Genomic DNA, 26,917 nt, shown 5'->3' on the forward strand with positions numbered 1-26,917 from the left:
CACCCAGCTCCTTGCTCCCACAAAGGCTTTTATTACACATGGGAACAGCTTCCCATGTTGTTTATAAATTGCAAATTAAATATGACTTGACCATGAAACTTAAATTCAAGCAAGAGGGCCCATCACTTTGAAGTTACAGCTGTACCTCAGGAATTAAATTTGTTCACTAACTAATCAACAATATTGATGTCCTTCATGGTTACTGATGCTCATAGACAAAACCATAAATATTATGATCATCAGGGGATGTTTTTCTTTATGGATTCATGACAGTGCTGGTGTTTGATGTGGTGTTTGGTATCTCAAAAGGAGATCTTGGTAGTTTCTTGGCTTGGTCATAAAGGTCCAAATTCATTTACTCTTGAAGAAAATAAATCAGACATTTGTGAAAGGGTAGCAAATCAGCTTAACATGTTTCTGTTATGATATCAAATGGCAAAACCCAAAAATCAATTCAGAGTGAAAACTTCCTCTACACTGAATGAGAAATTATTTTACTACCATATTCCTGAAAAGGTTTTGTACACCTCTCTTGCAAATCCTATGATTATTACACTGTAGCAGCATTCTACACATGAACTTGAATTTAATTTTCAATTTTTTCTTATGATTCTTAGTATTAAAGGGTGCTTACTGGGTCTCAATTAGTTGGATTGATGGTAATTTTTATCTCATAAGAGTAATGCAAACGAAGTATTCAAACCTCCAGACACCTATTGCAGTGCACTGGAGAGAGGCCAGCTTTCACTCACAATGTTCTTTGACTAAATTGAATCCATATGTTTACATGGAATAAAATATTACAAATGTCTCCCAGGGGCAGCCAATCATTATTGAGTACTTTAATAACCTAAACCAAAAATTCTTTAAGGTGACAACTAACCTTTAGCCAGAAAGATACTTTTGTTTATTTTACTTTTTTTTTTTTTTTTTTTTATTTAATAATGCAGGGTGTATTATCCTAATTTAATTCCAACTTGTCATCAACAAAATACTTATCTGGGATAATTCTGAAAAAACTTTACAACAAACCATTTGTGAAAGCAGTAATAACTTTGTTCTAAACATATGGTTCCAATTTTGTTTTTTCTTTTTCCCCCCAGAAATGTAACTTAGTTGTTGTAGTTTTATTTTTGCAATGCATAAATCTGATATCTTTGAGAGAGAGATCTAGACATAAAAGAAAAGCTACATTCACATTTTAAAGCTGCTTCAGTTGCCCACCATTTTGTCCCCCTATCAATATGGCCCTATTCACCAGGGTACCAGCTCCTGAAGTTTAAATTCATAGAGAGGCTACTATTTAGCAGGAAATTCCTGGGAAGACGTTTCATCTTTACATTTCTTGGGAAAGTTATTTGATGCTGTCTAAACAGAGTTTACTTGTGTCTGCAGATTGTACACATACAAATCTAAATTCTAGATTTCATAGAAATCAGTGTGAAGTTGACCTGTGACAATAGCAGGTCAAGAAACCATTAATTTTCAATATATTCAAGCATACAGCAAGGTAGTGTGAGATTCTCACCTGGATTTCAGTTTCCTTCTAGATTTACTTTATTAGAAACTTGCAACATGCAGAAAGTAAACATATTGTCCATTTTAGTACTAGAAAGTATATTTTTGATTAAAAATGTATACTAATTTTTTTTTTTTTTATTTACCAGCTTGTATCTGCCCTGGTCCAAATATATGCCTGGTTCCTGTCCTTGAGAATGCCCATTCCTCTCCTATGCAGAAGTCTTATCCTGATGTGATACTGGGTGCTTAGTGAGAAAAACTCCTTCATTACAAAGATTCCACGCACAAATTTCTTTCTTCCTCAAAACTTCTCTGTGACAAAACTCATCTCCCTTCTCTGTCTCAGTCATTGCAACCATTTTGCATACAGAGAATCTCCTGCCTCCCGATTTTCCAGGCATATTTACCATATAAAATGGAAAAATGTGGCTTTATCATAGAGTAGAAGCATGTCCCAGAGACTTCAAGAGAAAGTAGTTTTGTAACCAGGAAAAAAATTTATATGTCTGTTAAAATACAGTATATAGCTAGAAAAGCTGAAATTCTACACAAGGCACAGATGGTTCTGGAGCATCTCTGTCTGTCCATAAATGCTGTGTGGAGTTACTACTGAGTAACTGCTTAGTAATACTAAGGAATGCTCAGCAACATCAGATAGACTGGAGAGTTTTACCATCTTGTTTTAGACTTCCCTAAAACAAGAGGTGGAAATATCTGGGACTTGTTAAAGACTTTCAGTGCATTTGCCATGTGAAGAGACAATGGAACATGCAAAATTGCATCAGCTAAGGCTCTTAAGTACTATCCTCTGAGAAATACTTGTGGGACTAACCCACCAGACATGCAAACACCAAGCCAACACAAACACAGATGGTGAAGCCCTTTTCAGACCCTATCTGGTGTCAAAGGCAGCAGAAGGTATCAAATTAATTTTGCAACCTAAAAGTACGTGAGGAATCCAAATTCCTCGACCTCCTTTGCAACAGCACTTAAGCACACTAAAACAGGCAATGATGAAAGAGGGAGAGTTTCTCATCTTGCTTTTGGGTTTGCTACCAAAGACTTCCCTCAGAACTCTCCCAGGGTGAGAGGCTGACAGACCTGCAGGCCCACAGACACACACATGGCTGCTCCCTTCTCTTCTACTTGAATTTCATATCAATTACTGAAAGGAGATACTGAGCACATCAGTACAAAAATGTCCAGCGTTTTACTGACTTATGGAAGAGATGTCCCAGGGAGGATTCTTCCCTCCTCTACACTGACGGATGCTGTTGCTCAAAATATTCCACCTTTACTCTGTTTGGAGAACAGGATTTAGGCCCACATTTTATTCTGAAGCCAGACTTGTGAGACTCACTGACTGACAGAAAAGCAGCAGCTTCCAGGAGGGTATTCTGACACTACAGAGAGAACTGCAGTAACAAATCTATAAAAACTGGATTACAGTTCACCCCCTCCAGGCCCCTCTCCTCCCTTGAGGATCCCAGCCCATTAGTTTAAGGCAGTTATGTACTCAGGTTCCCAATGTATTTCCATGGAAGCTTCTCGTAATTTAAGACCTGTTGCAAAACTGCAGTCAAGGACAGATAATACCACTCCTTTTAAGTTGCAGCTATTGCTTGCTTCCAAATTATCAAATCTGGTTTCAAATGCCATATTTTTTACATAAAGCAACAGGATCTATCCTATAATTTTTTTCCCCCAAGAGCTTCACATGGTAAAACAATCAGAGGATGGGTGCTTAAAGCACAATGTAACCATGCCATACTTGGGTGTTTCAATAATTTTCATTCATATTTAGTTCCAGAGAATAATTTATAGCATCTTTGAAATGTTTCACTTTGAAACTTAGATAATGGACTGAGAGTTGCAAAGGAACAAGGTGCTGACTATACTTAAGGTCTGCAAGTGCTATAGAACAAAAACAACAGGATTGTAACACACATACCTGCACTTTCATATGAGAAAATTTTTTACAGCTACTCACAACTGAACAGAAAATAAGTAATAAATAGTAAAAAAGGGCAAAGTAGATAATTTCTGACTTTGCTAGTAATGAAACTCATCTATATGACAGACAAAAAGTAGTTGGAATTAAAGTATTCACCTATAATCTGACATCTGTGCTTTTACTGAGTCACATCATATAACATTTATATCATCTGTTGATTCTGGATTTGTCTGTATTTATGCAGGTGCTTTAGTAGGAAAAAGAGCTTAATCTTTTTAGATCAAAATATCTTATCCTGACCATTAATTCTTGGTACCTTTAATCCTGAGGGGAACAAGAGAAGACAGCTTATTTTAGCTTTTCAATCTAGATAAGAACTTGCAGCCTGTAAACAAAACAAGAACAGTAAACGACCCAGTAATTTTTAATTAATCTTTAAGGAACAGACGTTAAACAAAATTTCTGACCACTTCAGAGGTTCTTGATCTGTCCAAGTAGGAAAAAAGGAATTCTCACCCATCCCTTCACTCCAGGCTCAGGCCACAACAATTAACCAGCAAGGATGACCAAGGGCCAGCTCCTGAATCTGTGGCCTGTTCTGCCTTAGTTTGCTTGGGCAGGCCAAAAACCAATCTATTTTCTTTCCCCCTGTAGCCTATATTTTCTTTTACATATTTAAGGTCATTTTCAGTCAGCTCAGACATCCTCCTCCTGCCATGGAAATTTACTTCACAAAAAAACCAGCACTTGGTAGCCTCCTACGTAGATTGTACTTGAAAACATACTTGTAGCTGTAAACTTGTATATTCCTTTTAGCTGGAGCTCTTTTGGGGTTATTGTTATGCCTAGTACTTCTTGGAGAGCACATTTCCCAGCTGTCACTAAGGAAAAATATCTGGAGATTAGAGCATCTAGCAGTGTTTTCATTACCACACAGAAGCTAGGTGGAAAAAGCAAAGAATTCATGTTAAAAAAAAAATAAAGATGGCAGATTAGGGCCCACACGTGCATGAAAATTGAACATGAAAATGCTGATACCACCATAAAAACAGCTTTACCACTAGGACCTTAGGCTTAGATAAAAATTAAGAATATCCGATTAAAAAAAATCGGATATTCTTAATTAATTAATTAATCGGAAAAATTAAGAATATCTGATTGATTAAGAAAATCCGATTGATTTGGCTGTAAAACCCAGAGTTCTGATTTTCAGAATGGTTTGTAATCTTTGCTGGGTCAGATCCTGAAACAACCAAACAGCTGTGATTTTCTCAGGATGTAAGAACATATTTTCTCTGCTTTCACCTGCTACAACAGTGTCTGAATATTTTCTGCGTTAGAATTTGTAAAGTCCACAGTATATTCCATGAAAATCTTTGCCATGTGTCTGTCTTGAGTAACCAAATGTTTGACACACCTTTACTTTAAAAATAGAATATTTTTTCCCCTCAAAATAATTATTTGGTGCTGTCTGGGTTTTCTTGGGCTGAAGCTGGTATCCAGATGTAATTCCAACAGTAAGAAGAGTTTTTTCCATGGAGATAATTTGCAGAAGTTCCTAAAGATGTTCAGTGCCTGGGTTTAATCAGCCCGGGAAGCATGTTTCTAAGCCAGAACCACTTAAATGAAAAAGACTTTATCCAGGACTTTGTGATCTACATTGTCCCACGGGAGCACAGCTGTTGTCTTAGCATTTCAGAGACTGAAATTCCATCCTCAGTGTAGCTGTGGTTTGATCTATTAACTACTGTGCCTTGTCACCAAATGAATGAAAAAACCTTGGAAGACAAGATGTTATGTAAATTTAATCCATGTAACAGCAACACTATTTAGCCAAGCATTACCACTGGAGAAAGCCATATTTCACTAAGTGTGGCTTCCACAATATATGGAGTTCTGAACTTGGCTCAGAAACAATCTGAAAAGCCCCATCAGTTATATAAGACACGATAAAGAACAATTCAAGCACAGGACTGATGACAGAAGACACATCTAGAGAACATGTTTAGTGTGTACAGTCCTCTTGAGAAGGAAATCATGCTGGTGAATAACAGCCACACAAGAGGCAAACTTCCTGTTGGTAAAGAGCAGAGCTGCCACCAGGGAGAAATCAATGTCACAGCCAGTTTGAACTTAAAATAACAAAGTGTATTAAAAAGAAGAGGAAACAAGTTCAGATGCAAATAATCCTACACAGTGAGTGTTTCACAGCCTGAAAAAAGAACATTGCTTTAAGGTCCCTGCAAGTCTCTAATCACATCACTGGTTCTGCAGAGCTCTCCCAGATGGTCCTTCTTGGCTGGCAGGCAGTAGCTGCTCAGTGACAGCAGCGATAAGGCTCAGCCACCGTGTTAAGAGCACTGGGCAGCTCAGGGAGCATGCCACCCTTGGGAATTCCCTGGAGGATTTCCACGGGCCAGTTCCATGTCAGATACTGTCAGTGTACAAAAAGGACCAGCACACCCTCTTGCAGATGTGCTGGGATGGATGTAGGGCCTTCCTGGGAGGCACAGGAAATGGAACTCCTTCCAGGGCCTCAAACAAATGAGAAGTGAGAAGCAGGTAGGTACAGAAAAAACATCATTTTCAGAATGTTCATCTTTATTCACGGTTCTTTATATAAAACCTTATGAACAGAAACAGAGACTCAATCAGTGTGAGAATAGCTCAAGAAAAACATGCACTTCACATCCTCTCCATTCAGAGAGGAAGCAAAAAATCCCCCTAAACTTAGGTCAATGAGTAACACCTTGTTTCCCTAAACTAAGCAGTTGAAATGGCTATAGAAAGTTTCTGTGCATCATTTTTTAGTGAGGATAGACCTCAGACTTTCCTCAGAACCTCCTCTTCTACCCGTTAGCACTTCTCACAGCATTAATTTTGTATTAGCTCACAGTGTCCTTTAAGGCATGCTCTGTCCCTAGCACACACCATTTAGCTCCCTATAGGCTGCCCTGGGTAAATTATGGTGCACTCCTGAAACACCCCAAAATCTCATCCCCATAGTGATCACATGAGGATTTCCTACTCATGAATAGACTGTTTATAAATCTGCTAAGAATCTGAGAGTCAAATTCAAAGGAACATTGGCTTTTACAGAATTTCATAGAGACAGAATTATGCAATTTTAAAGTTTCTTTCAAATGAGGTAGTGATTACTCAAATGAGGAAATGGTGTAAATGCATATTGAGGTAAAACTAATACTGGACACCAAGACTGTGTGATAGAAGGGAAAACTCCAAAACATTCATCTATCAAAATCAAAATGTTTAGCAATAGCATAATTATCATCCTTTATTTGCTACTACCACATCATTTAATATGTTGCATTTTGAATTTCAAAACTTGGAGCTAAATTGAAGCTACTTGATCATTAAAACCAAAACTGAATTTGCCCAAGTGAAAGTAAGTTTTAGAATTCAACGCATGAAGAATAACTTGTTTGGTAGCATATGGGGAAAAAAATTCCCAGTAAATGTAATACATCTTGCAAAAAGATTATTTCAAAGGCTTCCTAATTGAACTTGCTTTGGCTTACAAGTATTTTTTCCTAATAGCATGCAAACATTTGAAAGCAAATATGAACAAGATGTCTCTGTACATTTAACTTCAGAATTAACAACAATACCTATTGAAAAGACAGGGTTTTTTTCTGATTTAGAAGTAGGGCCTTTTTAAATAGTACTCTTACAAAAGCTAAACCAAAACAAAACTTGATTTCTTGTTCAACCACTTTCAGAAAGCCTGCAGAGCCAATATAGAAAAGGTTCTAAGTCTTAAGAGAAGGTGTTTTTAATCCTTTTAATGAGGCATCAGTAATTGCCTTGGAGGTTCTCTTCAAATCAGCAATATGCTACCACGCTTGCTGCTCTGCTGGGAAGCTGTGAAGTGCATCCTTCCTTCTCCCAGGGCCTTAATTATTGCTTCCTCTGGTGGCCACAGCCCATTCTGCTTTTCATTAGAGAGCGTTGCAGGGTGGGATCCTCTTCCACACCAGAGCCATGTGCAGCTCAAGTGCCACATGGTGTTAGGAGAGGGCTTTGGAGCCTTCAGTGGGCACTTGGAACTGTGCAAGGTAGTGACTACTGCTGCCCACAAAGGCTTAAACCATCACCTGTAAATTCAGCAACATTTTTACACATCCAAAACTAAACAACCAATAACTATTCAGAGAACACAGATATATTCAGAGCCTGTAAATCTGTGCTAAAAGTGTAAATTCCCTGATGTCTTCTCTGCTCTGGCTACACAAGCACAGAATTAGAAAGACAGGAGGTCAGTTTTGAGTGAGTCAACACTTGCTGCAGCTATTCCTCACTTAAAACTAGGCCATCTACTTGCTCTGGATGAGAATTTTTAAAATAAACTTATTCCTGTGCAACTTACTCTAGACACTTCTGTTGAGACCTAGACATTTCTAAATGGTAAGAACTGCATCCTAAATCCTGTTGCACAATAAAGCAGGTCAGTCTGAACCCCTGTACTGACAATACTGTGCACAGTGTCAACTAGATCTGAACTTTCCTAGAACAGAGAGATCTTAGAAATCACTTTTGGCATTTGTCTGAGAAATGAGAATATTTGCATGCACAATCATTTTGGAGCTGCCACTGCAATGTATTAATTGGAGAAACTACTCTTACCATATCCAACCCTACACACTGACCTTTCCAGCAAAGAAATAATACAGAAAGCATAAAACCAGACTGAGCTGGCCAAGAATTGCACAGAAGCATATTCAGAAACTCACAACTTTTGTAGTCTCTGACAACCAAGTACTGTGCAAGTTAGCTGAGCAGATTCAAAACCTAATGTACTTGTGCAGTCCAGCCCTCTCAGGGAGTTTTCTCCTTCCTCGGGCTAGGAATGTGACTTTAAACAAAACTACATAGCTGAGTTATGCTCCCACATCACCATTTAAAAATAAACTTATAACTGACTTTTGGTAAACTCATTTTCAAAACTTTTCTGTTGATTGGTATGTATTAATCCCTCAGATAAGTACTATTCCGAGATTATAACCATTTACATAATTATTCATAATTAGCAGGGCTATCTGTGTACTACTTGTTATCTAGGACTTTCTGTTGATTACATGTATGCTACAAAGCGGATCTCAAAAATAGAAGCTTCCATTTAATCTCTTCTGCATTACACAGAAATATTTGGCACTTGTTCATAATACATTAGCTTCTAAGTAACATAATAATAGAGCTAGCTGTCTGACTCAGGGCTATTTCTGAAGCTGCTAATTTGATTTTTTTCCAATAAACAGAAAACTTTCCCCATTATGTTGCTTTTCTGCTTGCAATGAATTATCCCAGATTGCTACATAACTAGATAACCTGATATGACAAATTTTGTTTGTTTCATATAACCTTCATTCAAAGCATCCACTACATACCATGATGAATGTAAAGTGAGTTTTTAATAAACATAGTTTATACTTTTGACTGATTTATACAGCAGTAATACATCCTAGGTAGCAAAGGAGGAGGTGTGTATGCTCAGGGGGCTGCACTAACACAAATCAGGGCAGGCTGACAGCTGGGCAGATGAATGTTCAGGGACATGATGTGAGCTCATTGTGTGGCTGTAGCTGTTCTAGATTAATATTACTCTTACAGATATATTTAATGAGTCTACAGAAAGAGTTTTACCCCATAGTTAAGGGAAGAAATAAATCCAGTTTCACAGTCATTAATATTGGTGTCCATAAAAAATGCTAGTATAGCACATAAATATTGTAATATCAGTAACATGTTTCTAGTTTAATTCACAACTGTAAGACTAATCCACAACTGTAATTCTAGAGCTGCACACATTCTGTTCCCCTCTGGCCTTGCTCCTGAGCTCAATGGAACAGTTTCAAGGAGAGATGAGAGGAATTTTTTTTCATTTTGTGCTGAAAGAGCCAAACAAACAGAGCTGAAGGCTTTTAAAGGAGTAACGCTGAAAGTTCTCTTGTTCAGTAAGTCTTGTCCATGGAAACTTATTTGACATTTCACAATTTCAGATAGAGGTTTTGGTTTCAGGATTAGCCTTTCCAGATTCTTTCAGAGCATGAAAGACTGAATTTAAAATGGAATTAATATAACTTTACTTGTTTTTACTGTAAGAACTGGACTAGCAATCATAGACAATTTAGTGAATGTGTTGCTATACAACAGTCTTGACCCCACATTTCTCTCAGTTAAAAACTCTGAAATTAATGTGGATTTTGACAGTGAGAATGCAACTTTACCTCCCATCCCCACCCCTAAACTGTCAAAGATCAAATAACTCCAGAGTTAGTAGCTCATTAAATAACATAGATTGCATAAACAGAGTGTTTGATTGGTTCCAGTTTCTCACAGATGAAACTCTAGGGCAGCTCACTGGAGAGCAGCCAGATTGTGTGCAGGGACTCATGTTTTGCCTTTTAGGTAGCCCCAAATTCAAAATGTGCAGTTCCTCATAAAAGATTTAACTGTTATGAATAACCTCTAAACATATTTCCTGATTTAAATGCAGCTGATATTACCAATACATTTCAATAATAAAATCCAAAATAATCTGAGCATTTACTTCAATTTGCCCATGCCACATCTCAGAGTTTTTTTGTTTCAACTTAACTGACTTTTCAAAATATGAATCTGAACAATTACTGCTGGAGGTTTAGTGTTATTTCTGTCAGCCCCTTAGGGACTTGAAAGAAGTGGACACTGAAAAACAGTTTCCCTGCCACTCACATCCAAACTGAACATGATTAGTGAATCCAAGAGACATAAATTAAAATATTCTGGTACCATGACTGATCCAATAATTTCCTTGGGTGTCAGAGAATCCACTGGACAAAAACAGCAGTCCCTCTGATTACCACCTCACTGGGGACAATCCAGATATTGGGAAAACACATCCATTTGTGTAATGAAACAGCTGAATAATGGTGACAGTTGTAGTGGCAGCAGAGGAACAATGGAGAGTTGGGAAACAATTTTACTGCAGTGAACTCTTTCCAATAAAAACCTTTCCCTGGTTATTTTGCTGGCAGAATCCAGTTCCTGAGGACAGTGGGTTAAAAATGCATAAATATATGACAACCCATATTTGTGCAACAGCTTTACAGTTCTGCTGTCCATACTGCTCCTCTGGTGAATAAGGACTTCAGCAACCAGATTTAGAATTCTCAGGAATTTCATCCAAAAACTTAAAGTAACAATATTTAAATAAACACCTTTCTTAGTTTCATCTTTCGTATCTGCTTTCATGGAAGGAAAGCAAGTAATGACTGCTACAGACATCTTAATAACAGATTTCATGTGATGTCACATAAGTCTGATTGCTGCTGTCTGAAATAGCAGTACCACATCTTCATCCCCAAAGTTATTTTCAGAAAGACCAATCATCTGCAATTACAGCTGACAATGATGTGAGATGCATATGTAACTTCAGCCAAGTCACCAGTTCATAACTGATGAATACCCAGAGAACCCCCAGGTTTGTGATGAGGTGAGAACATTTTTCTTGCTGGGCATGAAGATTCAGTGGGGCAGTTCAGTGACGGGAGGAAAAGAATATTAGATTACCCACTTCCAATTCCCAATTCATTTACACATTTTATCCTACATTTCTGCTTTTTGTCCTAGAAACTACAAGATAAAGTAGTATTATAAACCTTCATGTCAGTTTTTGCTGCATGGGTCCTCACACTGACGTATAAAGTTGCCCAAACAGGCAGGAAGCAGGGGAGGGCCTAGGTTGCAACACACAAATACCACCCATCAGCTGCCCTGGAATTCTCACCAGGCTGACAGGGAGATCCATACATTTCTGTCAGGACAGAAATGCACACAGCACTCAAGCATCTGGAGATGGGCAGAGAATGTTATGAAGGAAGGAGAAGAATAATAGATGGAAGTTTCTTGTTAGAGCAAGAAGAATGCGTGCCCTTAGGCTGCAATAAAGAACAAGACATCCCAATTCCCATTGTCCTTAAGTAACCACTGCAGCCATCTCCACAGACAGCATCTTCGTGGCATTAATGTCATGCTATACAGGCCTCCCTCTCACAACCACACAGACAAAACCTTCTAGTTGAAGGTTTGGTCAGCTATGATTTCAAATATAGGTCATGTAAGAAAAATGAAGCTCTCAGAAACCAGCCTATTTGTGCTAAGGCCTCCAAGAAGTGCTTAGTTGGCATAATTCAATTTCTTCAGTGTTGTATCAACAAGAATTCTGCTAATAAAATACAAAGTACCCTTCATGGTATGAAAAAATAAAAAGGAACTTATAAATGATTCATTATTTTTCAAAAAAACCCTATATACAAAGAGATCAAGTAAAAAAAAAAATCTCATGTAGAATGGGGTTTTCTTTAAGAGTCAGGGTACCATTACTTTAGTAATTGTGTAGAAATGTGGAAGTCTTATTTTGTTGTAGAAAATGTCTTATGCAAAAGGTCCTTTCAGGCTGGGAAGGGAGTGCTGGATTATAAACCATGTTATGCAAGCCTGCTGCTCCAGAAGCCAAAACCCTGCCCCATCAATTGCATAACCAGCTCCAAGGGAGATCTTTACGGAGGAGCTCCGATGGAAATTCAGCAAGTTACCAGCCTTCCACAGGCAATAAACAAGGCATTTACTGTCTCTTGGCATTTACTGGAGCCAATTGTGCACAATTTGATTTTTTTCCCCCCCTTCTCATTTCACAGCGTAAACAAAGAAACAACTTACAAAAAACCTGACACTGGGCAGACTGTCTCCTGTTGACACCATTCTGATCTGGGAATCATATTGCCCCTTTGAAATGCTGAACAAGCCTGTAGGCTGCTGGGACAATTTTGAAAGGAAGTGGGAGAGGCAAAAGCAAAACAAGATGCTCTGCAGTGGAATGCACTAAAGAAAACCAAATATTTCAACCAATATTTAAATTCCTCAAATGTGGGACAAAACCTACTGATCTCCTTCTTAACAACGGAAGCCACTAGAAAAAAAATTAGGGCTGATCTATACAGACATGAAAAAGTGTCATGCTCCCCTAGAGATCAAGAGACACCTTACACATTTATTTTCCACATTTCTGCTGTACTGTTGTGTTCTCTCTAGAGTGTAGCTCAGTCCTGTTACAGGGCATGCCAAACTTTTGCCAGGTTTACACAGAGCAGTCGAGCTGAACAAACAGCACTACTTCCATTTCCCATGTAAACCTACTTAATCTTGAGTATTAATATTTTTCTTCCTCATTTGCCAGTGCTGTGCTTCCAGAGCCTTCTGCACATGTATTGTTCTCATCTTTACTGGTCTGTGCACTGATTTAACATGCAGGATGCTGTACTGTTGCTTTTCCTCATAATAAAAGGCAAAGGGAGAAAGAAAGATTCAAAGTCCAAGTCTTGAGAGCCCATTGGCCAAGTCTGGTCAGGGGATTACATTTTCCACAGCCAAAACCATGCAAAGGACACATATGAGTTTTGCTGCTTCTGAGAATTTCCCCCTCTTCCTTACTTCTTTTTTGCTTGTCCTGTCAGTATCATTCAGCTTGGAAAGGATGACTGGAGGTTTCACTCAGGCTGAGGCTATTCTTAAGAAATACAGTTTTGTCAATAATTTTCCTGTAAGTCATTCAGCAGAGCTGAAACACCTCAAAAAAGACCTGAGCTACTATTCCTTTATAAAAAGACTAAAGCAAAAATCATACCCATGTCTGAAGAAAGCAACTGCAGTAATTCAGAAGAAAAATTACTCACCATTCTCACACCATTATGTTCACATTTGAAAGGATGAAATCAGCCACCATCCAAAAGACCCTACTGAACTACTTCTAAGTCTCTGTAAGTAATTAACTGTAAAAAGCAAAGCAATGTTGCAGTTTGTAATATAGAACCCAGCAATCAAAGACCTGAGCATTAACAGGAAAAACTAAAAAAAAGGCCTTTATGTTTTTGATTTCTAGGATTCCTTAGATTTATAACATTAAAATTGATGAAGTCCACCATCAGCACAAATCCCCCTTTCTTCCTTCAATCAGATTGCACAACAAAAATGATTGAGCAACCTATCCTAGATATCTTTAAGATTCCTTCAATTATCCTCAATCCAGACTTTATTATAAAAAACTAGGTAACCAAATGCAAAGATAAAAATGATAAGATTAATGATGAATTAAAAGAAGCAATATTACATGTGATAAACAAGGCACAAGCCAATTGCATGAACTGTCATTTTTGAAGTTCTACAATGCAAACCAGCTCTGGGTAAGTAATTTTTTCCCCTTCACAATTAATTTTCCTATTAAATTAATATTCATTAGTCAGAGCATCATGAACTTACCTTGGGCACACAGAGAATTCCCTTTACTTTGCAATTTTATTAAATTCACTACTCTCATTTCTTCCCAGTTTCTTAAAATTCAGCTGTTTTGTTTTGAGATGTGAAAATTCCCCCTGAAAGATCATTTTGACCATGCATGTTCCCATAGTGTTCTAAAAGTCTGTTTAAACACTGACAAAATTAAGTAATGCATGATGGAACTTAGCAAAGCAAGGTCTTTTCAACCATCACCTCGGCCCTTACATTGTTTTCTAATTAGTGCCTGCTTGAACCTATGCCAAACAACACACCCTTAGCTAAGCATCTGTTAAAAAAGTAAATGACTCAGGTTGCGCAATCCCTTTTAACTCTGTCAAGCCAAATAAATATTGCCTGGACATTATGGAGACGCTTCAGGAAACCAAACTGAAATGTGCTCATAATATATAACCTGAGCTGTTTTCAATTAATAATAAAATCTTCTGGCAGAAGGGTAGTGCTCCAAAAGCACTTGTTTTCCTTTGACATCAATGGGAAGGAGCCAGTTAGGCACTTCTGAAAATTCCATCAGGTATATATCTGAATATTCAGTTACCAGAAATATATTTATAGCCAGAATTTTCAATGAGCTAGAGTGGTCTGGATAAAGTGCATATTTACAATCCATTGTGGTAGCTAATGCTGTGGATTATACTTTTAAGAAGAGACACGCATCTTCTGAAGCAAAGGATAACCAGATGTATTCTCTGCACGACTTTAAAGAAGTCAATAGAGATTGTCCTAGTGTAACACATAAATTACTCATGTTTTTGATAAAAAGGATTGTATTCCCAGGAAACAAAAAGACATTAGGACGGGTGTGTACAGATACAGCACAGTCAGGCTACATCAGACATAAGGAACCTGTGGATCTTATTTTTAATATGCAGTATGGCTTTCAAGCTAATTACCTCCACAAACTCAACTACATAAGACAAGTTTATTTTCCACCCAGGCACTTTCAGTGAAACTAAAGAAGTTAGAGCTGCATCTGCTTATAGACAGGATTTGCTTAATGGTTACAGTCCAGGTCAACCCCCCCAAGGTTTAGTTATTTATTATTAAATAGATATTAAGAAGTTATTGCAAATACAGTTTTTTTAGGCTTAAGTATGTTTTTAATGAACTCTGGCAGTGATTAAGGAGCAATTTGAATTAGGTAGATTAATCATAGTCATAAACTCTGAAGAGCAGATAGCAGGTAGAATTTGTGAGAGAACATTGTGTGCTTGTCACCAACTACTACTTATTTTGTTGCAAGTGCTGCTAGTCTTCACACCCTGGCAGTGTCAGTAATAAAGATTAGACCATGACTAATAAATTTGTGTAATTCATAGGGGGCAATACCAGTGGTGAAGGCAACTGTATTTTACCCTGCGTGTACAAGAGCATTTAATTTATTATATGTGACATTTATCTATGTGAGATATATGTATATAGCATATTCTGTTGGGAATAGGGACAGTAGTATTAAATACTAATAAGAAGACTAAAAGCAGGCTGACAATAGATTTTAAACACAACTCCTACCACCTTGCAGGTTACCAGGTGATCCATTCTTGTATTGTGCCATTTATACTCTTGTAGGCAATCTAAAGAGTTGTGCAAAATCTTTACTGTCAATATCTTCATAGGATGGCAGGTTCCAATAATGATGTTAAACATGTGGTTTGATGGCCATATTGAATATTCATAACACTGGCTGCATTACAAGATATATAGGAAGGAAGAAGGAAGGACACAAATATGTATGGTTAAGACGGAAGCCATCCTGAAAAGCAGCAAGTCACAGGAAGATCTGAGGGTCAGTGCAACTAACACAGTTCAGCTCTTTGTGCAGCCTTGTAATACAAAGGGTCTGCAACACCCACATTAATAATTGTATTACTTAAGCAGTTCTTTACAATGGATTTTTGCATATCTGTAAACAAGAATATTGAATAGAAATGACATCTGCAAATGTTTAGCAAGACAGTTTCTCTTCAACTATAAAAGTATTTTGGAAAGCTTAGCACAACAGTGACACAGGAGGAATAAGGTTAACAAATCTCAGTTTTGTCAAAGAAAATTTTTTTTTGTCAAAGACAATTCTAAGCATAGGTATTTACACATTAGAAAAAGTGCTTTTCAATTCTGCTGAAAACCAGAAATGGATGCAAGAAAAAGTCAGTATTTCCTACCAGTGGGATTCCACTGTTTTTGATAAACATTTCTATCAGCATGGGTGGCAGAAGGATCCCTCACCTAGCCACTTACTCATCATTAGATGGGTCATCATGGCATCCTCTGTCCTAATTCTCTATCTGCAGCATTTAATCTCCTGGATGAAAAAAACTGAACCCTAGGACAACCATCCAGATTATTAGGTGAACTACAATTGCCTGTCATCTACACGTCAGGCTATACAATCAACTGCCTGCTTGGCTATAAAGTCCATGAAAGTGCAATATAATTCTATTTATTAACTACATAACAGTATGAGACTAATTATGAACATAGCAGAATGCTCGTAGCTTCTGCAGAAGCAAGCACAGAGATTCCTTGAATAGCAAACATTAAGTATTTAAAATGTATTACTGATTTACAACTAAGTACATGTAATGAAGGAGCCAGAGTTAAAGATAAGTCAGAAATTTGCCTGGGATTCAATAGTAACAATTAAGTTGTCATACCAAGGCATTATTTTGCCTCAGGATATATGTGAAATGATAGTACTTCTACACACAATAGCAATATACACCCTAAAGGAACTTACAACATATGGACCAAGTGAATATAAATACTACATCCTTTCCTTCCCCACATTCATTAAGAATGTACCAATATGTCCATGACTTTGCCAAGAAAATCTGCATTTAGTGGTAAAGAATACCCATTGAAAAAGATAAAATAAATGAACATGAATATCTCTATCAGGTTCAAACAGAATTCAACAAGAAGTTGTGAATTTGGTTATCTGCAGTTTTTCTTTCACTTGCAGTTTCAAAGCTTCAAAATTCAAGCCTATTCATGCTTTCAGTGGGTTTATTTAAATTTCTTAACATGATCTACATAGAAAGGCTAGTGTGATCGAGATTATTCTGTTAAATTTAATGTTTTGCATAATGAAATGCATGGCATGCCATTTCCTATAAATCTCAAATGTGGAGAACTATAGATAAAATAGGTTAAGATATGTTGACATCACCTGCACAATAAGGATATTTCCAAGATATATTCACCTTAAATTTTCTTTGTTTTCACCAACAGTAGCACATTCAAGCACAATTTTTTAATAAAGCAACTCATTATATTATTAAACTGCCAGACCAGACTTTCAGCAGATGGAGTTAATTAACAAATGTAGTGCACTTCAACAGGCGAAGAACATCTAAAAAAGTCGGAGTTAAAAGCAAAATTGTAATACATGGAACATTGATCAATTCCATACCACTTGCTAATTTTGTTATTGTTAAGAGATCTTGTCTTCTGCAGATTTACCTTGATGACTAAACAAGCGTATAATCTGTGAAATTTATACTCACTGTGCTGAGAAACCCCAATGGCTTTCTGCTGGAAACCTTTTCATGGGCTATTTCCTGTTGACTTGCTCTGCTTAGGTATCTAGCTAGTTTTCCTTGGCAGGATTTTCTGTTGCCAAAAGATTGGAATGTTGAGGCTCTTACACTGACACGCAGGTTTTCTATGTGTGTGATCTCCCTGTTTTACATGTCCTGGCTGTTCTGAAAATGCCAAATGAAATTGAAATGCTGCAGAGAAAGATTATTTCCTTCCCACAAAAATATATGAGATATGTTTTGTGTCTGCAACTCTGTGTACCAATTTACACACAGAAAAACAACATGCAAAGATGATCCTACCAAAATTCACTGTGGTTTAATTGTTCCAGCACAGAAACAAGTCACATTTCTCAACTCAAGTTTTGCTCCACTAACTTTAATTTCTTCATGAGCACAGCTAGGCAGTGGAACAAGGGGCTTCATCTCAGTTCTTGGAGGTTTTAAGAATCCAGCAGGGTAAGGCTCTGAGCAAGCTGATCTTGTAGCTGACCTTGTTTTCAGTAAGAGCCTGAACTAGGCAATGTCCTGAGGTCCTTTCTGGCTCAAATTGATCTGGGGCTATATTGCCTTAGTGAGCAAAATTGGGCCCTAACTTGCACTAGCTGTTAACTAAATGTAACAGCAGGGACAATAAAAGAAATTTAAGATCTCTTTTTAAAAAACATGCTTAGAATTCACTGCAGAGCATGTAAGGAACATGAGTACTGAAAAAACAAAGAAAATGAAAAAAAACCCCACTAATTTTTCTTTTTTTTTCTTTTTGCAAAAGGAAGAATAAGTATATGAAGTGCTGACTCTGCTATTTGGAAAAGAGGAGCATTTTTTTCCTATCAAAATTCTCATATCTACACATGAAGAGTTCCTTTTCTTCTATACCTCTTATCAAAAGAGTGCTCTGTGAAATTATCTTGGGGTCTGCCATATAAACTTGAAGCCTTATTTTTGCTTTAATAACAGTAGATTTTCACAGTTACTGTGTTTGTGGGGAATCTTGAATCCTAATTTGCATGTGTACAGCTATTAAATCTACCAATACAGAAGGATGTCTAAGGCCACACTGCATTTTGTTTACATAGATGCATAACTATTCAAGGACTCTGCATAAGCATTGGTTAAGAGAGGTAAGTTACTGTAGTTGGGGACAAAAAAAATATCCAAATAATTTGTTTTTATGCTTAGAACTTTACAAGCACTGAAAAACCATGGATCTTTAGATAGCTGCCTTGATTCTACAACTGAAATTCTATTCTGTTTTCTAATTCAAGACCTTATGTTTGTCATTGAGTAGGCAAACAATGGGCCAAACAGAACAAATGTACAGAATCACAGCAAACATCATCAGCCTTTTCAATAATACATTTAGTGGAAAAAGTTTAACCATGGAGACAATTTTCTCCAAACTTTAAAAAACCAAACAAGCATGTAATCCTGTTAAGGTCAGCGGAATAACATCTGTGGAACTGGAAAGATAGTCTATGATATTCAAGTATAATTTTAGAGCATTTAATAGATAGTGTTAATGAAATGCATAAGGCTATAAGCTTCCTAAATAGAAAATTCACTGTCATATGGATTATGTCCAAAGACAGTCTTTGTGCCAAGATTTTTCTTTAATTCCTGAGCTGTTTTTTGAGGGAAAACAGTTCCAGTAAATAGATTACAATGGGAACTAAGCATCCTGGCTCAAGCCTCCACAGGTAATGTGCAGTTTTCCCCAGTGAACAAAACTTCAGTTCACCCCATGGACAAACCTGCTGGGAGGGTTCTGGGGCACTACAATGAATGACTTCCTCCAGACCATATGCTCCTTGCAAGACCATATGCCCTTTATGGCAGTCCCAGATTAACCCAGTTTGTGTGAACTCAAACCCCACACACAGCACTTTTGTAGGCAGTAGGAATAACTAAGACTCCCATTCTCTAAGAACCCCCTGCATGATAACAAAAAGCAGCCCCCCAAAAAACCCCAAACCAACCCCCTCCAAAATGCACCTGCCACTGAAAAATAAGACACATCCACCCAAAAAGTAAGCTAAAAAACAAAAAAGAAAAGTTTTGTGAAAGTAAAACATATGAAACGTATTTTCATTGCAAAGAGAAAGGAAGAGATTCACATATTCTTAGTCCAGGTAAAGCAAAGTCAAGAGTGGATTTGCTTTATTAAACTAGTTAAAACATAAACCCCCATATTAGGACATTTACAAATTAAACCCAAACTGTAGACCAGTTATGATGCCTCTGGAATTCAGAGAAACATGCCTGTCTACAAGTCTTTTCATCTTCAGATCCACAAGCAATTTTGTTCCGTGAAATAAGTGGTATGTTCAATATTCCATTTGTGAGTGAATTGGCTCTTGCAACTTAATTAAATGCCTCACTAACTTCACACATCCAAGCATTCCTGCATGGCTGCCTCATATTAAACAATTCACAAGAAACAGGAAATATCACAAAACACTTCTGTAATCAGATATGGCATTATACTATAAATTATTTTCTTGTTATAGAATCTCTGCTAATAAATACAGAAGCAGCTGGTAGAGAAGCCTTTATGGTTAAATGGACCATCATCTCTTTATCACTGGTTAAGCAGAGGGGAATTCCTAAGGAGACAAACACTTGTAAGAAGCTTACCTCCCAAATGCTAGGCCAGGCAGATTAACAGCATTGTCAGTCACAGTCTTGGTTTGAAAGCACAGGTGTCTGCTATGGAAGGCATGAGCCTACCTTGAAATGGAAAAATGTAAAACCCCTCCCTCCGAATTATTATAATTTTGAAATCAAGGGGCACTCAGGCAAAGATATGGGAATAGGAATAACAGTTCTTTACTAGTATGTATAAATAAAAAAAACCTACAAGTTAATAGGAAAATTAAAATAAAATGCAGTAGTACAAAAAACAGAGTCACAGTACAAGCTGGCACCCTGTTGGTCAGGGTGTTGGTAGCAGTCACATTAAGTGGTGGCTGCAGTAATCCTGGAGTGACAGATGAGGTTCTGTTGAAGCAATGATCCTGTAGAAGATCATAGTTTTCCTCAACCCACAACAGCTTATTCTAACAGAAAGAGTTCCCATCCATGGCAGGGAGCTGGAAGTGAATGATCTTTGTGGCCCTTCCAACCCTAACCATTCTATGATACATTTAAAAAAAAAAACAAAACAAAACCAGAAACTCAAAAAAATAATGACAAAAACCCCACCAAAAACCTGCTTGTGTACCAATGCTTCAAGTAAGCAACATAAACATTCATGCTAACTTTTGTATTGAATAGCAGATGCAAGAGTTATGGTGGAGGATGATCTATGAGCCTGGAAACCACCAGCAAAAGAAAAACTTGGGAGGGAGAGGGAGACAGAGCTTCTTGACAAGCTCTCTTTCAGGCCAAGAGGATTCTGACTTCACATTAATGTGAGATCAAAGCATCAATACATTTACTGTGCCAAAGACATTCAGAATGGCTCTGGCATACTTCAGATGGAAATGCTCTTTCTGCTTTGGAAAAGTAACATCCTGTGCCAGTTTTAGACAAAACTAGACACTGATGCACACTGAAGTTCCTATGAAAGCATTTCAAGGTTGGTCTCTTCAACAAGATCCTGAACTCCCTGTCTTTAATGCCAGCAAGTGACAGATCCTGATGCTCAGTATCTCAGAACTCACAACTTTCTTTAGTGCTCGTTTGTTTAAGCACCAAACACAGGATGGACCCTCTAAACACAATCTCTGCCTGCACCAACGATTGTAATAAAACCAGTGCAGCCTTTGTCACATACTACAAAATTCCAACTGCTCATTTCCATGCAGCTACTTCATGTTTGTAACTCTAGCTTTGAGCCTCTCTCCTGAGACCCTTTCCATTTTCATGGAAGCAATGATCAGAGCTGGAGCTGCACCCAGCTTAGCAAGTCTACAGTTTCACTGGTATTTTCCCCCCTCTCAGAGTTCTGTGGATCTTGCAACAAACTGGCCACTTTCGGGCCAATTTACATGGAAATGCTGCACAGCCACGTGGCTGCAGTTGTGCATTTCCTGTGGCATATGACACACTGCTCCAGGTGGTGCTAATGGCATAGGACCTAAAACACATTTACCTCCCACTGCAAATCTATATCTGATTTCCTTTCTGGGGCTATCACATTTTAGTGATATTCTATGAAGACAAAATATGGGCTTTTCAAAAATGTAAGTGCTTAGGTGCTAAAGCCACACTTTACCTGAAGCACTGTAGGCCTTCAGAAGTACTTAATTACCTATGCATTTCTGAAAATGCCACAGAGTTCCTTTCTGTATCTTTAGGCCACTAAGTGCCATGAGCTCTGAGTACCTTCTTGAAATAAACCTGCCCTGTTAAAACAAACAAAAAAACCAAACCCAAACAAAACATTACTTTCTTTTACTGTGGATTTACAGATCATGTGGCATAGAAGAACCTTAATTCAGCTGGGCCTGTCAGGTAGCGAGTAATAATATCATAATATCAATTACGCATCATTCCAGTATATATTCTGTTCACCTGGGAGCTAAATTACCTTGTCTGCAGAGTCTTGCTTTGGGAGTCCAGGGGGAGTGGGATATTACAGATGTTTTCAATATAGTGTTTGCTGAGAGCTTCAGGGAGCAACCTGGCTGAAAGGGAACACAGAGAAGGCTGCAGCAACCACTGTGTGTGCCCTATACACACACTTCCATCTTATTTCTTCCAAGATACACATAACAGAAAATGTGCACCTATTTCCATGACTGTTCAGTAGCCAAGAGTGTCAAATCACTTAGTAGAACACAGAACCCTCAGAAAGGCTCTTAATTCAGATCAAATGTTCTATTTGATCAAATGTGTAAAATTTTATGCCTGTTGAATTTGTACTTTACAGTAGGATATGAATCAATACCCAGCCCTTTCCACAACTAGAGTCTGTGCAGAGTGAGACAGTAACACTGCCTGTGGTACTTTAATAAGTTGTTATAACTCACAGAGCCTTTTCTGAAATATAAACATAGTTTTCAACTAGACTGTCAGATTTTTACTCATGGTATAGAACTTGCTCCCTACACTCACCCAGTGTGCTTCAGTTCTCCATATAGGAGGAAGAGAATATGCGCTTGCAACACCAGTATTTAATCCATAACCACCAGCGCTGAACTGCAGTCCTAGTAACAAGAAGGTGTCATATATACCTTAGATGGGGGAAAAAAAGAACCAGACTATTTCTGTCTCTGCTCCTGCAACACTGATTAAACACTGGGCAGATACTTCAATTTAAGGCAGACTCCCATTAAATCCTTTTCACTATGCATCACTCACAATTGGTGCATTATGAGACAAATAAAAGACAAACAAGAGCCCATCAGCGAGGAAAGAAAGAAAGAAAGGGTTATAATATTTTTACAGAAACATTACAAACTTATTTAAGCTGCTTTATTATTTGTATATAATTAAATATTATATTAAAAGAAATCATAACCTCCCTTCCCAAATAGCTCCTCAAGCAGCAATTACATTCACCTCCTACCAGAAACATTTGAATAATGTCCCTGAAAGGCCCTGAGACTAAATCCACCAGATGGGATAGATGAGATATCCTGGGCTTTTGCATGAATTATTTCAATCCATCATCATTTGGAAGACTCATAGCTGCTGTAATATTGGAAAGCTTAATTTGATTTCCATTTACAAAGTAGGACTTTGATGGATGCTGTAAAACAAAGGATAACAATCTAGCCACTATATCTTTTCTGCATTTTTGTTGACAGCAGAGAACTGAGGGCTCATGACCTACAAGAGTTTAAACCACTGTGCCAGCTGTGACAACAGAGAAACCAACACAGAGCATCCAGCAAGGGCAGCTGCAGTCAATCTCCTGCAATCACCCCAATACCATTTTAGGCCACTACAACATCTACTGCTTATGAATCAGAGCCCTAAATTATTTTTAGTCAAAATTAATGCATTGAATGGTTTTATACAAAAACAATCATGTGCACACACTGAGTTGATAGAGACTGCAAATTTCATGATCACCCTAGTATTGTCTTAAACTGTTTCATTTCTAGTGCTATCTTCTTATTCATTTACTCAACAAAAAACTTCTGGCTCAAGTCTGGAAGGGAAACTAGTTTGGACATTGGGAAGCTGTGTGTTGACGTTATATGTTTCACAGTAAATTATATTCAGCCCAGGAAATTTCTCTTTAGATTAGGTGTGAGCAGCTGATAAACACACAGGCCAAGGAAATAAAAATGTGATTGAAAGTTAAAAAATGGCAAGTTCTGTTTTCCTAATGTAAAGAATCCTTGGATAGCTACAATTGTGACAGAAAACATTAATTTATTCCCAATGAATGCCAAATATTACTATTTTAATGCCCCTTCACTTCAGAATGTCAAGAATGCCCTTATCCATATTCTTGGTGTTCTGCCAGAAGATCTGGCAAAAGGCTCTGATGTGCCTCTTTTAATTCAAGGCCCTCTGCTGTGAAGATCTCCCACACAAAGTATTTATAAACCACAATGTACCTCTTCCTTCTCCTCACAGAAAATATTCCCAGACGTTCACGCTCTGCCTTTTAGATATTCCCAACTTCCTTCTCTGCAGAGCACACCGCTGAGCTGGGTCTGTTTGGATTCAGGTTGCAGGGATGCTCCTGAGAGAAAGGAGTGACGGTGCGAGTGGTTCCAGAGCGGTTCAGGGCCGGGGGCTCCCCGGTCACTGCCCCCGTGGAAGGGCGGCCCCGGCTCTGCCTGCGCGTCCTGCCTCACCCCTCACCGGCTGCTGGGCTGACAGCTCTGCCCGCACGCTCTTAGCGGAGGCTCTGTGGTGCCTTCTCTGATTTTTAATGCAATACTTCTGAGTCTCGGCTTTTATCTTTATTTTTTTAATTTTTTTAAAAATTTTAAATTTTTTTTTTTTGGAATATAATTTCTCACGCGCCGGTATCTTAACTCCTGGCAATCGGGATTGTTCAAACAGCAGGCTTCTGGCCGCAGTTCTGAATGCAAGGAACTCATATCAAAGGTAAATATATTACCACCCATTTCATGTGCCATCAAACATAAGCTATCAGCAAGCCAGAGGACGGTCCCTGAGCCGAGAAGCAAGCCGAGCCTCCCACACAGCAGCAAGGACACCGGCGAAACACCAGCGTGACAAAACCTGAGCTCTGCCCTCAGACAGGGCCCGAGCGCCCTCGGGCCGGCGGCGCCACCTCCCGTCACCGCGGGGACAGCGCGGACAGCGGGGACGAGAGCTCGGGGACAGCGGGGGACAGCGGGGGACAGCAGGGGGGACAGCTCGGGGACAGCGGGGGGGAGAGCTCGGGGACAGCGGGGACAGCGGGGACAGCGGGGGACAGCTCGGGGACAGCAGGGGGGACAGCTCGGGGACAGCGGGGGGGAGAGCTCGGGGACAGCAGGGGACAGCTCAGGGACCCCGCCCGCACCCCGACACCCACACAACCCCCGGAAATCCAACAGCTGGAATTCCCGCTTTGCATCCACCTTTACCGTTCTTAGAAGGGCGTGTGTTTCTGTATAAAACACATGCAAGCCAGCCTTTTATTTTTGATGAATAGACTCTTAATATTTTGCTCAGCAAAGTTTTTTTCTTAAAATTAAGAATACTAGGACTCAATACTTTGAATATCGCATACCCATTCAAAAACCAGGGAGAAAAATTATACTTGACTTTGGATTTGAATCACAATTAGTCCTTTACTTAGTGAAAAATGATAATAAAAGAAAACCTAATTGATACATTTCAGCAGAATTCTGATGTCATTGGACTGTTGTTTTTGTTTAATTAAAAATATATAATATTCTAGTTCTCTTATGTACATTTAAAATATCATTCCTGAAACAGTTAAAAATACTCAAGTGGAGACTGTAAAGGGGACCCAATGCATTCAAACCCAGTTTCTTAAAAAATGCTTCCTTTGAATTAGCAATTTAAAATTATATAATGCAATCTTAGAACAGAACTTAGCGAGCCACAAAACAGACAACAAAAACTTGGGATTGTCATACACAGCAGAGTTTGAACAGTACAACAGAACCACATTCTGAACATAAATGCATACAATACACAGGTAAAAAATGTACAAATCTAAAATCCATCTGTTTTTTAAAAGTAATTGTCTACACCATCTAGCTGAGCACTGCAGTATTTCCACTGTATGCACAGAGTCACATACCAACATATACAAAACTGGTAGATTTATGTACAAAATTGAGTACAAACAGTAGCAGTCAGGAAGGCTAGGAAGAGTCTGAACATCGTGAGTTACACTGTTGTAAGGCACTTGGGTTTCTGTTCTGTGATAAAAAAGAGAAACTGAACACATGAGAGAAACACCTACTTATATAACCAGACGCCTCCAAATACCAGACAGCAGATTAGGTCTCGGAATCTGCAAAGTCATTATTATTCTAAACTGTATTTATGAAAATAACAGGTCTTCTACATGGATTATAGCAGAGCTACAACCTTTCCAATAAAACAGCCATCCAGAACATAAACCAGGCCCACATGTAAAAATAGCATGTAATGCAGCTACACAAAATTCTAGCAAGAAAGGCATTCATATCAAACACAGCCTGCAAGCTTTCAAAACAGAAGGAAACACTGCCAGTATTAGAAAGACACTGTGTGAGTCACTGTTTGTCATGGAACTTTCACAGGCACTCTCTCTCTGGTTCAGAAATGCTCTTCCAAAACACAAGCCACCCTAATATGGCACTAAAACAGGAAGGAAAACAGCAGCACTAGCACCCACTACTGGGACTCATCTGAGCTTTGCTTGTTTACAACTAGAATAAAATTATTTACATTATATGCTCTTAAAATGTAGGAGAAAACACTCATTTTAACAATAAATTGTTGTATTTGTCCCAGAAATCCTGCACTTGGTCTCTCACCAGGAATCAGTCTCAGGACTTTACTGTTTTAAAAGGAGGGAGAGGGAAATGCCAAATCACTCACGTGTAAGGGAAAGTCCCTGTTGTTTTCCACTCAAAACACTGCTTCTAGTTGCATTTTTGCAGCAACCAAAGGTTGAATAGCACGAGGCAAGCTTCAGAAACAGACTTTGGAGAAAGAAATAGCAAAAGAAGAAAGAATACCAATCTTTTTGCTCTTGTGATGGGACCTGAGGCTTGAAGCCGAGTTGGGGGGATTTTGGTTAGATCAGTAAAAAGCTCTTCACCCAGAGAGGGTTGGGCACTGAACAGGGAAGTGGGCAGAGCCCCAAGCCTGACAGAACTCAAGAAGTGTTTGGACAATGCCCTCAGGCACAGGGTGGGATTGTTGAAGTGTTCTGTGCAGGACCAGGAGTTGGACTGGATGATCCTTGTAGGTCCCTTCCAACTCAGCTTATTCTGTGATTCTGAAATAAAAATTACAATATATTTATATCCCCACACCAGCACCTAAGAAAGTGAAAACAGCATATGCAACCAGGGCTATACCTAATGGAAAGAAGACAAGTTATTCAAGGAGCATGTTCACACACGTAGACAGGCCCCCCAGGCACTGCAAGGGAGCTGGTGATTTATTC

General features: G+C 38.5%; 1 protein-coding gene across 2 annotated transcripts in view; it reads right to left on the bottom strand.

The window, feature by feature from the left end:
• The window catches only part of SIAH1 (siah E3 ubiquitin protein ligase 1), a 66,922-nt gene extending 42,096 nt beyond the window's left edge, over positions 1-24,826 (bottom strand). The window contains exons 1-2 of one of the 2 annotated variants that reach the window (XM_086847144.1): positions 23,883-24,826; positions 21,899-21,995 (exon numbers count right to left, since the gene is read on the bottom strand). The gene's annotated coding sequence lies outside the window, so the exon portion shown is untranslated. The remainder of the gene's footprint in view (positions 1-21,898; positions 21,996-23,882) is intronic. The other variant, XM_086847145.1, reaches the window with a different exon arrangement.
• Between the last annotated feature and the right edge of the window lie 2,091 nt (positions 24,827-26,917).

This window comes from Cyanistes caeruleus, chromosome 12 (genome assembly GCF_971803275.1).
Source record: "Cyanistes caeruleus chromosome 12, bCyaCae1.hap1.1, whole genome shotgun sequence".
In the NCBI taxonomy this organism is placed as follows: domain Eukaryota; kingdom Metazoa; phylum Chordata; class Aves; order Passeriformes; family Paridae; genus Cyanistes; species Cyanistes caeruleus.